At 55.0% G+C, this 14,533-nt stretch overlaps 1 protein-coding gene across 8 annotated transcripts in view; it reads left to right on the forward strand.

Moving 5' to 3' along the window:
* RASSF8 (Ras association domain family member 8) overlaps window positions 1-14,533 on the forward strand; it is a 94,649-nt gene that overhangs the window by 4,820 nt on the left and 75,296 nt on the right. The window contains exon 1 of one of the 8 annotated variants that reach the window (XM_089304714.1): window positions 9,537-9,766. The exons of the other annotated variants lie outside the window; for them this stretch is intronic. The gene's annotated coding sequence lies outside the window, so the exon portion shown is untranslated. Of the gene's footprint in view, window positions 1-9,536; window positions 9,767-14,533 lie in introns of those variants that run through there. 8 annotated transcript variants of the gene reach the window in all.

Here is a 14,533-nt window from a genome sequence, read left to right on the forward strand (position 1 = left end):
CCCTCCACGCCGCTGGTTTTGTGTCTCTTGAGTCACGAGGTCTACGGAGACTTGGGAGTGGATTCTAGGCCCGGCAGCACTGACCCTGGGCGCTCAGCTGCTAGTCCCCGCCCTGAGTGGCCTGGAGACTGGGTTTGGCCTGGGTGCTGTGCGTCCCAGGGAGCAGCGAAGTTGAGAAGAGTGTCGTGAGCTCCCTGCACTCAAAGGAGGCATGCACGGCTCCCCTGCTCACAGCCAAACACCCGAAGCTGCCGCACTCGCTGGACGCCCACCCCGTGTTCTGCCCACCCCCGTGTTCTAGCCCAATGGCGTCATGTAGCCGCACCCTTTGCCCCATCACCCACACACAGGCATCCCGGGAGTGAGGCCGGGAGAGGCACACGTGTGCTTTGTTTTGTGCAGGCCCTCTGTGGCCCCAGGACATTGGCATCCAGAGTCACCACTGTGGGGGAAAGAGAGGCATCCCTGCTGGGAGCCTTTGTATTCGCCCACGGGTTACCTGGCTGACCTTGAACAAATGCCCAGAGCTTTTTAGCACCAATAATAATGATTAGCCATGGATTTCACAACCTTACTATGGTATTTAAAACATATTTTTTGGCAGGGATTTTTTTTTTAAACATTCAAATATATCACAGAGCTCATTATGATGAACTCCAGGGCTGCCCAAGTTTTATGTGTTAGAAAATGTTTTCTTATTCAGTAGTGTATTTTATTCTTTGTAGAGAAATCAGGTGTAAGTGCAGGCTGTAGCAAGAGCAGACGGTGATAATTTTCTCCCAGGACTTATGTGTGTGTGAGGGATGTATTTTGTCAGTCTGGTTGCCTGTCACTGACTTACGAGTGCTAAACCACGCTTATCCTTAATTATAGTAATTTTATTATGGGGAAGTCACTGAAGACTCAAGTACTCGTCCAAATGTAAGTCTGTGTCTGAAAAAGTAGAATTTCCTTAATGGATAGACACTGGACAGGAAAGTAAGATTTTACTCTCATTTTTACTTAAATTTTTGGATTTGTAATCTGTGAGGCCCTACTGCAGAAATACCATTGAGAAGCAAGGTTGGGAATATTTTGTAATGTTTAAGATAAAGCTTGGCCATTTCTTTTTTTTAAGATTTGTTTATTTATTTATTTGAAAGGCAGAGTTAGAGAAACAGAGGCAGGAGAGAGAGAACGAGAGACGTCTTCTGTCCGCTGCTTCACTCCCCAAATGGCTGAAAGGGCCGGAGCTGGGCCAGTTCAGAGCCAGGAGCTTCCTCTGGGTCTCCCATGTGGGTGCAGGGGCCTGAGGACTTGGGAGCTTGGCCATTTCTACAGGAGATTCTAACACGGGACGCATTAGATACCAGAAAACACTGTGTTGTATTTTCCTTATTTTGAGGTCTGGAGTGACTTCCTTCCTGTTTTCTTTTTCTTAAGGCTTTGTTGAGCTCCGGTTGACATGCAGCAAGCTGCACGTATGTAACTTTGGGGCCTTGCAGGCTTTGAGCTCTGTACACGCAGCGTGCAGCCCCCGCCTCGGTCAAGGTCATAAGCGTGTCCACCGTCATGCAGGTGCTGTCATTATCCTCCAGAGCGTCTCCCCTTTCCCAGCCTCTCTGGCCTTCAGAACCACTGTGCTTTGTAACTGGGAGTAGCTTGCATAGTCCAGAATTCTACATTGATGGAATCGTTTAATTTTTACTGTTCTTATTTTTTTGTTGTTTCCACTTGTTCTATTCAGTAATTATTTGGCGATTGATTGATGCTGCTATATATGCAGCAGTAATTTATTTTTCATTGCTGAGTAGTACTCTATTCTGTGACTAAATAGCAGTGATGTATGTCTTCATCTGTTGACAGATATTTGAATTGTTTCTAATTTGGCTATTAAAAACAACACTTTTATGAGTATGAGGACATTTTCAAAAGCTTGTGGAAAATGGAATTGAAAGTGTGGGTTTGCTTTGATGCAAAAAAAAGTTGGAAATCTACATGTAGTTTTTTTTTTTTTAAGATTTTATTTATTGATTTGAGAAGAAGAGTTACAGAGATAGAGACAGAGAGGTCTTCCATCCTCTGGTTCACCCCATAGATGACCGCAACAGCTGGAGCTGTGCTGACCCGAAGCCAGGAGCCAGGAGCTTCTTCCGGGTCTCCCACGTGGGTACAGGGGTCCAAGCACTTGGGCCATCTTCCACTGCTTTCCCAGGCCATAGCAGAGAGCTGGATCGGAAGTGGAGCAGCCGGGACCTGAACCTGCATATGGGATGCCGGCGCCACAGGCGAAGAATTAACCAAGTGAGCCCCGGCGCCAGCGCGTAGTTCTTTCCTGATGTGTGTACCCACCCAGTTTTTTTGAAGCATCACCGTGAGCTCCTGTTCTGCATCCTGCTCGCCCTAAACTTTGCAGAGTGGCCTCCTCTTGTAGAGTGCCTTCGTGTGGGTCTAGGCTTTGGTCTGTCTCGGGTGCCTCCCCAGGCGTGGGGTGGCTGGGTCACAGCGTGGGTGAGGACTGCGCTGTTTAAGCACCGGCCAACTGTTTGCCGCCGTGACTGTGCCGCTTGGTGTCCTTGCCGTCCTGAGACGCGTGCCAGTTCCTTCGTGTCCGTGCCACCACTGGGTGTCGTCAGGCTTCTTAATTCCAGTCCTGTGTGGCACTTCTTTGTGGTTTTAATTTGCATTTCCCCATGACTGGTGATGTTGTGCCGTGTGTGTATGTGTGTGTGTGTGGTCTTTCACTTTACTGTCTATAACTTTGGTGATGCATCTGTTCAGTTGTTCTGCCCTTATTTTTATTGGGCTGATTGTTTTCTTATCGTTGCATTTTGAGAGTTCTTAATATTTTGGATTTTGGGTCTACACCCTTCGTCAAATACATGCTGTGTAAAGATTTTTCTCCTAATTGGTGGCTTTTTTTTTTTAAGTATATTTGTTTATTTTCATGTGCTTGAAAGAGCGTCTGTCTGTCTGCTGGGGCTGGCATTGTGGTGCAGTGGCCTCCAGTGGGAGTGCCTGTTCGAATCCCGGCAGCTCCCTTTCTGATCCAGCTCGCTGCTAGTGCCTCTGGGAAAGCAACAGAAGAAGGTGACCGAGGCACTTGGACCCTGCCACCCGCATGGGGGATGCGGGTGGAGCTCCAGGCTCCTGGCTTTGGCCTGGCCCAGCCCTGGCAGTTGCGGCCATTTGGGCAGTGAACCAGCAGATGGACGATCTCTGTCTCTCCCTCTATCTGTATAACCCGGCCTTCCAACTACATAAAACACTTCTTTCACAATGTGCCAGGGATCACCTTTCCATGCCGATTCACTCCCCAAATGCCTGCAGCAGTCAGGTTGAAGCCAGGAGCTTCACCACCGCCAGCTCACGCCAGGGCCGGCCCCAGCACCTGCATGCCAGCGCCAGGGGTGCCTCTGTAGCTGAGGTGGCTGCAGCCCGCCCCACGCCAGGGGGCTGGCTCCCTCTGCTCGCGGCTCCTCCTCGCTCTCCTTCGAGTTTCCTGTAGTCATTGGTTCAGAACGGGACCCCACGCCCCTCGCAGCGCAGGAACGCAGCAGAGAACACAGACAGGACACTGCTTTTCCCAGGGGGAGCACACTCTCCTAGGGGGGAGTCAGAGAGTAAATGGACAAGGAATTCCCCGTCGTTACAACATGAGAAATGCTTCAGGGATAGAAACACAGCAAGGGGTGTGGCTGGGGACGCTGGGAGGAGGTGGAGGTGTTGCGTGGGCAGAAGTCCGCTCTCAGGCGAGCACAGGTGCAGTGAAGTGAAGGGGCAGGTGCAGCAGGAATGAGGATGCCGTGCGTGCCAAGGCCCTGGGGCAGGTACGTACAGGTGCCTCAGACGTGGGCAGCAGGAGGGGAGCAAGGGGCGGTGCCTGGAGGTGGGGTGAGGAGGCCCTGGGGCCCCCAGTTGCAGGATGCTGGATTCAGGGTCTTGGCTGTTACCGTGGAAGGCCAGTCGCGAGTCTGGAACAGAGGAAGAAGAAGCCGCCGAGCATCTGGTGCAAAGCTAGGAAGGAGCAGACTCCGGGGCCGGTTGCCACGGTTAAAGCCACAGCCCTGCGTTTGCCAGCGGCACTGTGACCTTGGGTGAGTACTGTGACTTCCCCGTGCGTTGCCGGGAACCGTGGATCATGGGGATGCTGCCCCCGGTGGGATTCTGAGGATTAACTAAGCGAATGCTTGTGAAGACCAGAGCGTGGCAGGTAGCATTCATTGTTCAAGTGTTTGTTAAGTAAAAGGAGGCACATGGGAAGGGGCCTGTAGGGGGAGCAGGGACAGAGCCAGGAGTCCCGCTGGAAAGAAGCACGCAGCGTTGCATCTGAGCGGCAGCCCAGACAGGTGCAGGCCGGGGAGAGGAGGTGGGGCAGGGGGAGCAGGCTGCCCTGCGGGCAGGAGGACTGGGTTTCCTTTTGCTCTGCTCTCTGATCTCCCCTGGTCGTCTGCCGCGTCCTCCCCTCCCCTCCCCTCGGCCAGGGTTCTCGGGGGCGGGGGATGTTTGGGAATGTGGAGGGGTTATGTTTTGGTTGTTAGGGAGACTGAGGCGTGGGTGTTTCCAGCACTCTGTGGATGGTGCCGACCGGTCCCTCACATTGGCCAGGAGTGTCCTGGCTGGGAGCCGCTGCCCTTGACCTTACTCCCAGCTCGCCCCTGCCCTGCCCCCAGGCCCACGGGTTCCTAGCGTGCGGTCCCTGGACTGGGTAGCAGGGGGCCTGCACGCATCCTGGCGTCCCCACCCCCGACCCCGTGAACGTCTGCGTCTGCGCTGTTGCTTGTCTTTCCAAGTTTCAAGTCCTGCGAGTGTCGGGATCCTGGGGCGCGTGGTCTCACTCACTCTGCTTGTTCCTGCCCCCGCCCGCGTGGCCCTGCCCCCAAGTCACGTGCCTCTTCCTGATGCACATGCTGCCGGCTTTACCCCCTGCACAGCTGGAGCCCTGTGCCTGCCTCCAGCGCCCTGCCTCCAGTCCATCGTCTCCCCTGACCACTCCTGCCTGCTGGGCCCCGTCCTCCGTGTGTCACCAGGTGACACTGTTGCTGCTGACCTCTTGAAGCTGCGCCGAGCCGGGGCCAGCAGGGCACGCGGGTCTTCTGACACCTGGCTTTTTCCGCTGCCCCGGGGCCAGCTGGGTGGCTGTCCCTCCTCCCTGCCTGTGTGCCCTTTGGCCTCTCCACCGTCGGATGTGGGGTCCAGCAAGACTTTGATAGTTAAGTCGTCTTGCGCGTTGATGCTGAAACGTCTGGACGCGCTGTTGCATCACATGGGAGAAAAGCAAATGGCCCAGCCTCTCTTCGGCCTGCAGCCAGCCTGGCTGTCCCCTCACGGGAGGAGCAGCTGACTCCTGGGGGAGCCCGTGGGGCAGCCTCGTGCATCTTCCGCTTGGCGCTGTCGCTTTCACAGCCCCGCACTTCACGCAGGTGAGCTTTGGAGAGGCACACAGGTTCAAAGTGACTGCCAGGCTTTGCACTTGGCTGCCCCCAGTGCGGCTCGAGGAGGGTCGGGGGTTCTTTGAAGCTGTGCAGGCACTCGCGCCCTTGCTGGTGCCCAGGGGGCATCTTTTCCTAACCCACAGCGGATTTATCCACCTTCAGGGCCCCTTGAGGCCAGGGACTCCTCCACGGTGTCTTTGGGGCCTTGGGGAGCCCCTGAGGCAGCCCTCTGAGCCCACACTTGGCTGGGTTTCGGTCTTTGGCACTGATTATCTTGTTGCACAATCAAAGTGGGAACATGTCTGTTTGTTCTTTTTTTTCTTCTTATAATTCTATTTATGTATTTGAAAGAGTTACAGAAAGGTAGGGGAAACAGAGATCTTCCCTCTGGTTCACTCCCTAATGGCTGCAACGGCCAGGGCTGAGCCAGGCAAAGCCAGGAGCCTGGTCTCTGACGTGAGGGGCCTGCGCAGCCGAGCTGTCTCCTCCACCCTCCGCTGCCTTCCCAGGTGCATTAGCAGGGAGCTGGAGCAGCAGAGCCGGAACCGGTGCCCAGTGGGATGCTGGCGCCACAGGCAGCAGCTAAACCTGCCTTGCCATAGCACCGGCCCCTAAAATGGGGACATTTGTGAAGATGTCACTTCTGTGTCCCTGCTGACCATGACTGCCCAGTTCCCGCCCCAGTCGTCCAGTGTGGTCCCTGAATCATAGTGTATCATCGCTGCTCTCAGCTGTCTCCTTTGGGCCTCCTCTTGTTCCTGTTACAATCCCTTAACACCTTGAAGGCCAACCTGATTTCTCCCCATTACTTGGGACAGGTGAAACGCCGCTTCTCGGTGGTATTCCAAGTCCAGCAAACACAACGGAACCAGCGCCCCCAGCCAGGCCTCACTCATGGAGTTTGGCTCTGGGCCTGGTGTTTGCTGGTGGTGGTGTCGCTAGGATCTGGGGTCTGGGGAGGGTGGGATTCCACGTCTGCCTCTCGCTGCCTTCGCTGCAGGCCCGGGCTGGCCTTGAACACAGAATCCGGCTTCGCTGTCAGGCCCTCGTCGGCATCCCCTTGGGTTCCCGGGCTCAGCCTGGCTGGAGCTGAGACTGCCCTGTGCTGTGGGGTGTGTCCACCGTCAAGCAGAGCCGTGCCCCGCTGCCCATCAGCACCCAGCAGCGTGGAGGACCCTGGGAGTTGGCAGTGTCACCGACAGCAGCATTGGGATTGCGTGGACCTCACGTGGCTAGGCGTGGAGGTCCCTCAGCGGGGGCCTGATGTGCTCTGTGATTTGGGGAGGCTGCTGCTTTTTAATTTTTGTTTTGAAGATTTAATTATTTGCAACAGTGACAGGCGTTCCAGCCATTGGTTCACTCCCCAAGTGGCCTCCTGTCTTGGGGCTGAGCCAGGCTGAAGCCAGATGCCAGGAATTCCATCTGGGTCTCCCTGGGTGGCAGGGGCTCAAGTACTTAGCGCAGGTGGATTAGCAGGAAGCAGGATTCAAACCAGCGCTCTAATAAGGGGATGCTGGCATCACCAGTGCCTGCTTAGCCCCTTGGAGCACTGTGCCTGCCCCGGGACAGCCTCTCATCAAGCCATGAGGCTGCTGTTGGTAAGTAAATGACCACAGAAGGCCGTAACTCAAACACAGGCCGAGGGGCACGAGGCGCGGGTGGCGACTGAACATGTTACGTGTGTGTTCATGTATAGTTGTATGTTTTTGTGTGCAGAGATACACACATGCCTGGCTACACAGTTCTAGGGTGGACATTTAGTGCAGCAGTTGAGGTCCCACTTGGGACACCCACAGCCCTTAGCAGAGTTCCTGGCTGTTTGTCCTGCTTCTCACTCTGGGCTCCAACTTCCTGTCAGTGCACACTCTGTGTGGCACCAGGTGGTGGCTCAAAGTCACTGGGTCCCTGCCTCCCACATGGGACACCTGTGTTGACTCCTGGGCTCCTGACTTGGCTTTGCCCAGCCCCAGCCACTGTAAGGTTCTGGTAGGTGATGGCCCAAGCACATGTGTCCCTGCTGCACCCCTGCCTCCAGCCTGGCCAGCCCTGGCTGTCAAGAGCACCTGGGGAATGAACCAGCAGATGGAAGATAGCTCTGTGTTCCTCCCTCTGCCTGTAACGTGGTAATACGTCAGTGGATTAATTTTGAAAATACATAGTTAACAGAATTTTCACAACCGAGCACACTTGTGCAACAAGTGCCTAGATGAAGCAGTAAACATTGTCGGTGTCCCCAACGGTCCCTGTGCTCCTAACTTCTGATGACTGCTTAGTTCTGCCTGGGTGTTGCTGTTGTTGTTCCTTACATAAACCAAACCGCAGCTGCACTCCTTTGTGCCTGAACCCTCACACCCGCCACTGTAGGATGCAGTTGTACAGTTATAGATTGGTCATTCTTAGACTTACAGATAACTTTGAGTCTTCCTCTTTGATCTTTCTGTGTTTGCCTAAAATTTTCAGTACTGAACATGTATTGTTCTAGAAGGATGGCAGTTGTTTTTGTTTTGTTTTGTTTTGTTAAGATTCTATTTGTTTACTTGAAGGAGTTAAAGAGAGACAGAGAGAGAGGTCTTCAGTCCACTGGTTCACTCCCCAAATGGCAGCAATGGCTGGAGCTGAGCAGATCCAAAGACAGGAGCCAGGAGCTTCTAGGTTTTCCATGCAGGTGCAGGGGCCAGAGCACTTGGGCCATCTTCTGCTTTCCTAGGCCGTAGCGGAGAGCTGGATCGGAAGTGGAGCAGCCGGGACTCTGGGAAGCTGGCGCTGCAGGCGGTGGCTTAGCCCACTGCGCCACAATGGAGGCCCTGGCATTTGTTCTTGCAAAGAGGCAAAGGCCAGCTTACTGGACAGGAGGTTTGGCCAGACCCCACGCTGGCCGCTGTCACTGGGGCCAGGACAGCACCCATGGCGCCGCATGCCGACAGTGAGTCCCTTGACCCTTGGTTTGCTCCTCAGTGGGTCAGCTGGGTGTGATGCTATCTTCCTGATAAACCGATGGTGAGTGTTGGCCTGAGATAACCTGCGAGATAGTGCAGCCCTTTCTCAAGCAGTGGGAGAGAAAGGTGGGACCCCCAAGTGTTTGTGTTCCCCTGGATTCCTGCGTGGAAATCCTGACCTCCGGGATAGCATTAGGAGGTGAGGCTGTGGGAGGAGGTGAGGTCACGGGAGCAGGGCCCTGGCAGTCAGGCCCTGAGAGCTGGCCAGTCCTCCTTCCTGCCGTGACAGGATGCCGGGAGAAGGTGGCGTCAGAACCGGACCCTGAATCTGAGTGAGGTCTCACCCCGTGGACCTCCCAGCTCCAGACCTGTGAGAAGCAAAGCTCTGGCTGCCCCTTAGCTGTCCAGTCTAAGTGTTTTGTCGGAGCAGTTGGAACCAGCAGAGATGGAGCCCCTGTCCCATGGCCACCTGTGTCTCTGTGAACTGAGAGGCCGGGGGTGGGGGGTGTATTTTCTGCAGGCGTCATTTTGGGGTGAGATTCCTGAGAAGGTGGTGGCTCGGGGGTTCCAGGGGAGTGAAGGGAGGGCCCAGCCAAGGTGGCAGCAGGAACACGAGCACGCGTGTGCGTTTTCACCCGGAAGACTTGCTGACCCTGTTTTACCTGGGGAAGGAGGGCCCTGATTTTGTCTTGATCCAGGGAAGAGGGAAAAACAGAGCAGAGGAGGAGGAGCGCCCCAGTGACAGCTGAGCCCTGCCTGGCTGCTCGTCAGCCGCCCTCACACCCAGTGACGGGGAGCCCTTGGCCCTGCGCGCCCAGCACGGAGCTGCACTTGGGCGGTGCCTTGACGTCCTCGCACTGGTTCATTCCAAGGGTATCTGCAGAGTGCTCTCTGCTAGCTCGGTGAAAAGCGGTCTTATCTCCCAGATCCTTGGTTAGAAGGAGGGGCGGGGCATCTAAATGAAACCTCTGGGAGTGTGCTGTCAGATAGAAACAGAGATAAGGCTCCTTGGACGCCACGGGAAGTGAGTCTGCTGGGAAGATCCTCCCAGGTCCGCCCGAGGAAGCAGAGTGTGCGTCAAGGACGGTGGAACAGAAGACGTAGGGCACAGGTGTGTCACTGACGGGAGCTGCGCACAGGGAGCAGGGGTCAAGGTTAGAAGTGGTACCACCAAAGCCCCGCCCCGTCTCCACTGAAAGGGTGTCACGTGGTCCGGGGGTTGGTGGCAAGCTGGGTTGTGAGAACCTCCGTCTCTGCCTTTGTCCTGAGTTAGGGACAGATTTTACATTGGGATGCTGGGATTGCCTTGGGTGAACCTGGGACTGGGGTGCTGCTCCTGTCCCGTAGCTCCGCGCACTGGCGTGCCTCCCTGTCTGTAGTCACTCCACAGTGCCTGTAGCAGTCGGTACCAGCAAGGTAAGAGTGGCCCCTGAGCGAAGCAGAGTTGGACAAGAGAAAGCCCTGTTGGAGGAGAGAAGGTACTGCAGCAGCGGGAGGGAGGGAGGGAGGTCTTGTCACTGCAGGGAGCAGAGGCTACCTGGAAGATAAAGATGCATGACTGTGGACAGCGAGTGAGGGTAGGCAGGAGGCGGTGGGGGCCCCGGGAGAGCCCACCGCAGCCGGAGGAGCTTGGCGGGGCTGGCCTGGGAGCACAGCCGTGCACAGTCGCTTTGGGAAGCAGCACAGCGTCCCGAGTCAGTGAGGGTAGCTACGCTGCTGGGAGTGGGGAGAAGCGGGGCTGCTGGTGTGGCCGGAGCCGGGCGGAAGGCTCTTGTCTGCGTCACCGAGAACGGGAACCTCTTCCCCAGGCACTTGGTCCCAGGCGGCCCCTCCCCGCAGTCTCGCCCCCTCTGCTGTGTTGTGTGCAGTGCTGACCCCCCCCCCCCCCCCCCGCCTGACAAGGACGCTCCCGCCTGGGGTTTGGCACAGGTTACCCAGGAAGCTGTGACTTGGTTGGTGACCTTTGAAGCTGCCCCCTCCTCAGCACAGCCCCTCTCTGTCGCTTCCTCTCATCTGAGCAAGCGCGAGGTAGCCCCTCAGCCGCCCTGGCGTCCCTTATTCCATCAGCCACCTTTCTGTCCTGTAAGGAGACACCTGAGGCGGGCAGCTGACCAAGAAGAGGGGTCTGCTGTGGCTCTGCTGTGATGTGCTACCCCCTCCCCAGGTGCCTAAGTTACCCAAAGGCGGGAGCTTGTGCACAGGCAGCCTGACTTCCTGGTAGGCCTTTCACTCAGCTGATCATTTTGATTTTTGTCCCCGGAGGTAACCTGGATGATTGCAGTTTTTGTCCTTGACCTCATATGTTGAGCAGGAAAACTATGTTCTGTCTCTCGGGCATTCAGCAAGCTTGAGATGTAAGTTCACTGTTTACTGTTTTAGTAAATATGACTTGTCAGCTTAGTGTACAAATTAAAATATTTTAATATTTTAAAATTTTTATTTATTTGAGAGGCAGAGTTACAGACAGGAGTAGAGAGAGAGAGAGAGAGACGTCTTCCATCCACTGATTCACTCCCCAAATGGCCGCAACAGCCGGAGCTGCGCCAGTCTGAAGCCAGGAGCCAGGAACTTTTTCTAGCTCTCCCATGGTGGGTGCAGGGACCCAAGCACTTGTGCCATCCTCCACTGCTTACCCAGGCCATAGCAGAGAGCTGGATCTGAAGAGGGGCAGGCAGGACTAGAACCGGCGCCCATATGGGATGCCAGTGCCTCAGGCACAGGCTTAGCATGCTACACTACTGCAGCAGCCCTCTAATTCTGCCTTTGAAATAAAGAATTCTTTTTAAAAAGATGTGAAGTATGTCATTGGTGTTTTTTAGGGGTTGCATTGAAGCTTAGATTTCTTCAGGTAGTGCAGACATTTTAATGATACAGATTCTTCCGATCACTAAGCAAGGCACATCTTTGCGTTTTTCTGTGTCCGTGGTGATTTCTTTCTTTGGTATTTTATAATTTTCATTGTGGAGATCTTTTACTTCTTTGCTTAAATTCATTAGTATATTTCTGATTTGTGTGTATGGCTGTTGTGAATGGAATTTGTTCCTTGATGTCTCTTTCAGTAAGTTCATCATTAGCATATGAAAAAGCGATTGGTTTCGGTGTGTTTATTTTGAAACATGCAGAATATGCTGTCTCTGTTTACTGTGGCTTGTCAGCTCTGACAGCTTTCTGCTGGAGTGTTCAGGGTTTTCCACGTGCAAGATCGTGTCATCTGCAAACTTGGATTGTGTAGCTTCCTCCTCTCCGGTTTTGATGAGCTTTCTCCTGTTTGCGCTTGCCAACACTTGCAGTTCCATACTGAATCAGAGTGGTGTACGTGGACTTCCTTGCCTTGTTCCAGATCTGAGGGGAAGTACTTGCAGCTTTTAGGCCTGTTTCTTCCATACCTAATTTGTGCAGGGTTCTTCTCGTGAAGGGATGTCAAATCTTATCAAGTGCTTTGTCTGAGATAACAGCTGGGTTTCTGTTCTTCCTTCTGTTGATGTGATTTATGATGTTTATTGATTTGCAAATGTTGTACCATCCTGGCCTCTTGGGGATAGATCCCATTTGGTAGTGATAGGTGCCTGTTTTGATGTGGTTTTGGAGTTGGTTGCTAGTATTTTGCTGGGAGCCTTTGTGTCCTTGTTTATCAAGGATGTGGGTCTGTAGTTTTCTTTGTTCGCTTTTGGCATCAGAATGATGCTGGCCTCATAAACAGTTTGGCAGAGCTCCATACTGTTCAACATTTTGGAATAGTCTGAAAAGTACTGGAGTTAATTCCTCTTTAAATATTTTGTAGAATTCAGTAGTAAAGCCATTAGGTCCTAGAATGAAAAAGATTTTTTTTAAAGTATGGGTTTTTTTTTTTTTCTAAGTTTTAATTTATTTATTTGAAAGGCACAGTTCCAGAGAGGCAGAGATCTTCCATCTGCTGGTTCACTTCCTAGATGTCTGCAATGGCCAGGGCTGGGCCAGACCGGAGCCAGGAGTCAGGAGCTGCTTCTGGGTCTCCCAGGGGCCCAGACTCTTGGGCCATCTTCAGTTGCTTTCCCAGGAGCATTAGCAGAGGGTTGGATCAGAAGTGGAGCAGCAGGGACTCAAACCTGCACCCGTATGGGATCTAAACGCTTGGGGACCTGGGGCTTTATGGAGCATGGGAGGCACCCATTAAATAGGTGCTCTTGGATGGATGGTGGTCCTCAGCGAGCACACGTGGGTCAGGGCGCGGTGTTCAGCCAGGCTGGGGGAGTGGGGCGGGCTTGCTGCCAGCCTTGGCTCTGGGGCCAGGGCCTCCCTACCTCCTGCCGGGGAGTTGTGTACACAGCAACACTAGTGCAGCTGCTTACTTACACCACAGTGGCAGGATTTTGCCGTGGTGATGGAGACCTGTGCCTGCTCTCTGGGAGTCTGAAGGCTCCAATGGCTGACAGGACACCAGGTCTGGAGTGAGCTGCAGGGTGTGGAAAAGGGGCAGGTCGTAGGCGGGGCCCCAGAAGGGGATGACCTGGAAGCAGGCGCTTACAGGGGAGCTGACCGCAGGCACCCGCGCAGCCCACTCCTGCTTCCCGTGCTCAACCCACACCGCCCTCCAGAGCCTGCCCTGTAGCAGCCCGGGGCAAGAGGGCGTTGTCCAGGCACGAGGGAGCCCTGGTCAAGGGCGGAGGAGCTGGCCCAGGGGAAGGCTTGGCTGTGTGCTCAGAGCAGGGTGGGAAGCGAGGAGTGTGAGGAGCTGGGGATTGGTTTTCACGTCGCCGTAGCAGTGACACAGTCTGAGTGCTGGTGGCGTGCCAGCCCCGAGCACCTGTCCTGGATTAGCGCACCTGCATCCCACTGCCCGTCCTGAAGCCTAGACTTCTTTATCCCCGGCTGTCCCCTCTGCAGCCGCCCAGCCCAGGTGGAGAGGGAGCCACTTCTCCCCGCAGGGCAGCCCCAGCACTGCTCTGGCCTCCCTGGAGGGGAGAACCTATGTGCCGCCCGGGGCAGGGCTGCAGGACTTTCCCTGCCCTTGGGGAGTCTGGTGGGGGCGGGGCGGACGATCTGCAGTGGGGGGGTCCTCCAGGGAATGGTGGGAAGGCGGAGGTAGGTGCAGCAAGGTCTCTGGGAAAGGTGGCAGAGAAAGGTGCTGGGTAAACCAGCCAGGCAGGAGGTGCTGGGCTCAGTCCTCCAGCTTTCTAGGTCCCCTCCCCTGTGGGCTGGAAGCCCATGGAGGCAATTCTGGCTTGTTTCTAGGGGTCTCCAGGGGGAGCCCCCTGAGCTGTCACAGTCAGAACATAATTTTGTCTTTTGTCTCAAGAGGGAAAACCAAAACTTGCACAGTCGCTTTCAGCAGCAACTACAAAAGCATTACTTATCACAGCAGTGGCCATCATCTTCTGTTTAAATGTAGAACTTAATTTAAAAATTGAGCACCCTAACCACTAGGCTTCCTGCGCAGGGTGAGAGGCTGCGTCTTGCCCATGGCTTCTGCTTGCTCAGCAAAAGCATCCGAGCACCTTGTTGCCCAGCCCGGCGGGGAGGGCAGGGCAGTGCTTTGGAAATCCTGCAGGTGGCTCCTGGTGGCTCCTGTAGGCCACTCAGAGGCCGCACAGCCCAGCTGCATTTGTCATTTGCTCGTTGACTCACCCTTGGGTCCCTGTTCTTTAAAAGCGACCTCCTTGTAACTTTCCGTTGTATTCATTCCAGACCCAGGGCACCATGGTTCCACCCAGAGGCGTGCCGTGGGCAGGTTGAGGGGCCGTGGGAGGTCCTTCACACGTGTTTTTTTTTTTTTTTCATGTTCACGTGCACTGGACCTCGACTCCCTGTCCACATGGAGATGCGTTGCAGGCTGCGGAAACCGAGCCAAGCGCCTTGTGGGACAGGGAGGGCGGCCGTGCCCAGAACAGGGAACCGAGAGTGTCGCTGGCCTGCCAGCCACCGGACCAGCTGCTGCGGTGCTGGGGACCCTGCGTGCACAGTGCCTTGTCTTGGGGCTCTTGGCCTCCTGTGTGTTAAGTGGGATGTGTGTGTGTCATGGCAAGGTGTGCACACTCCCTGAGGGGGAGTGACCTGAGGATGCAGTGTGAACAGTTAGTACTGTGGCCAAGGGGCCAGCTGCTGCGGCTCCGGCAGGCTCTCGCCCGCAGGAAATGTGGGTGGGCCAGGGCTTGGAAGAGCTCAGGGGGTTTTCCAGAGAAGTGACATCTGAGTGTCTGGGGTGAT

The sequence above is a fragment of the Oryctolagus cuniculus genome, chromosome 9 (genome assembly GCF_051225735.1).
Source record: "Oryctolagus cuniculus isolate XC-2025 breed Fujian yellow rabbit chromosome 9, ASM5122573v1, whole genome shotgun sequence".
In the NCBI taxonomy this organism is placed as follows: Eukaryota; Metazoa; Chordata; class Mammalia; order Lagomorpha; family Leporidae; genus Oryctolagus; species Oryctolagus cuniculus.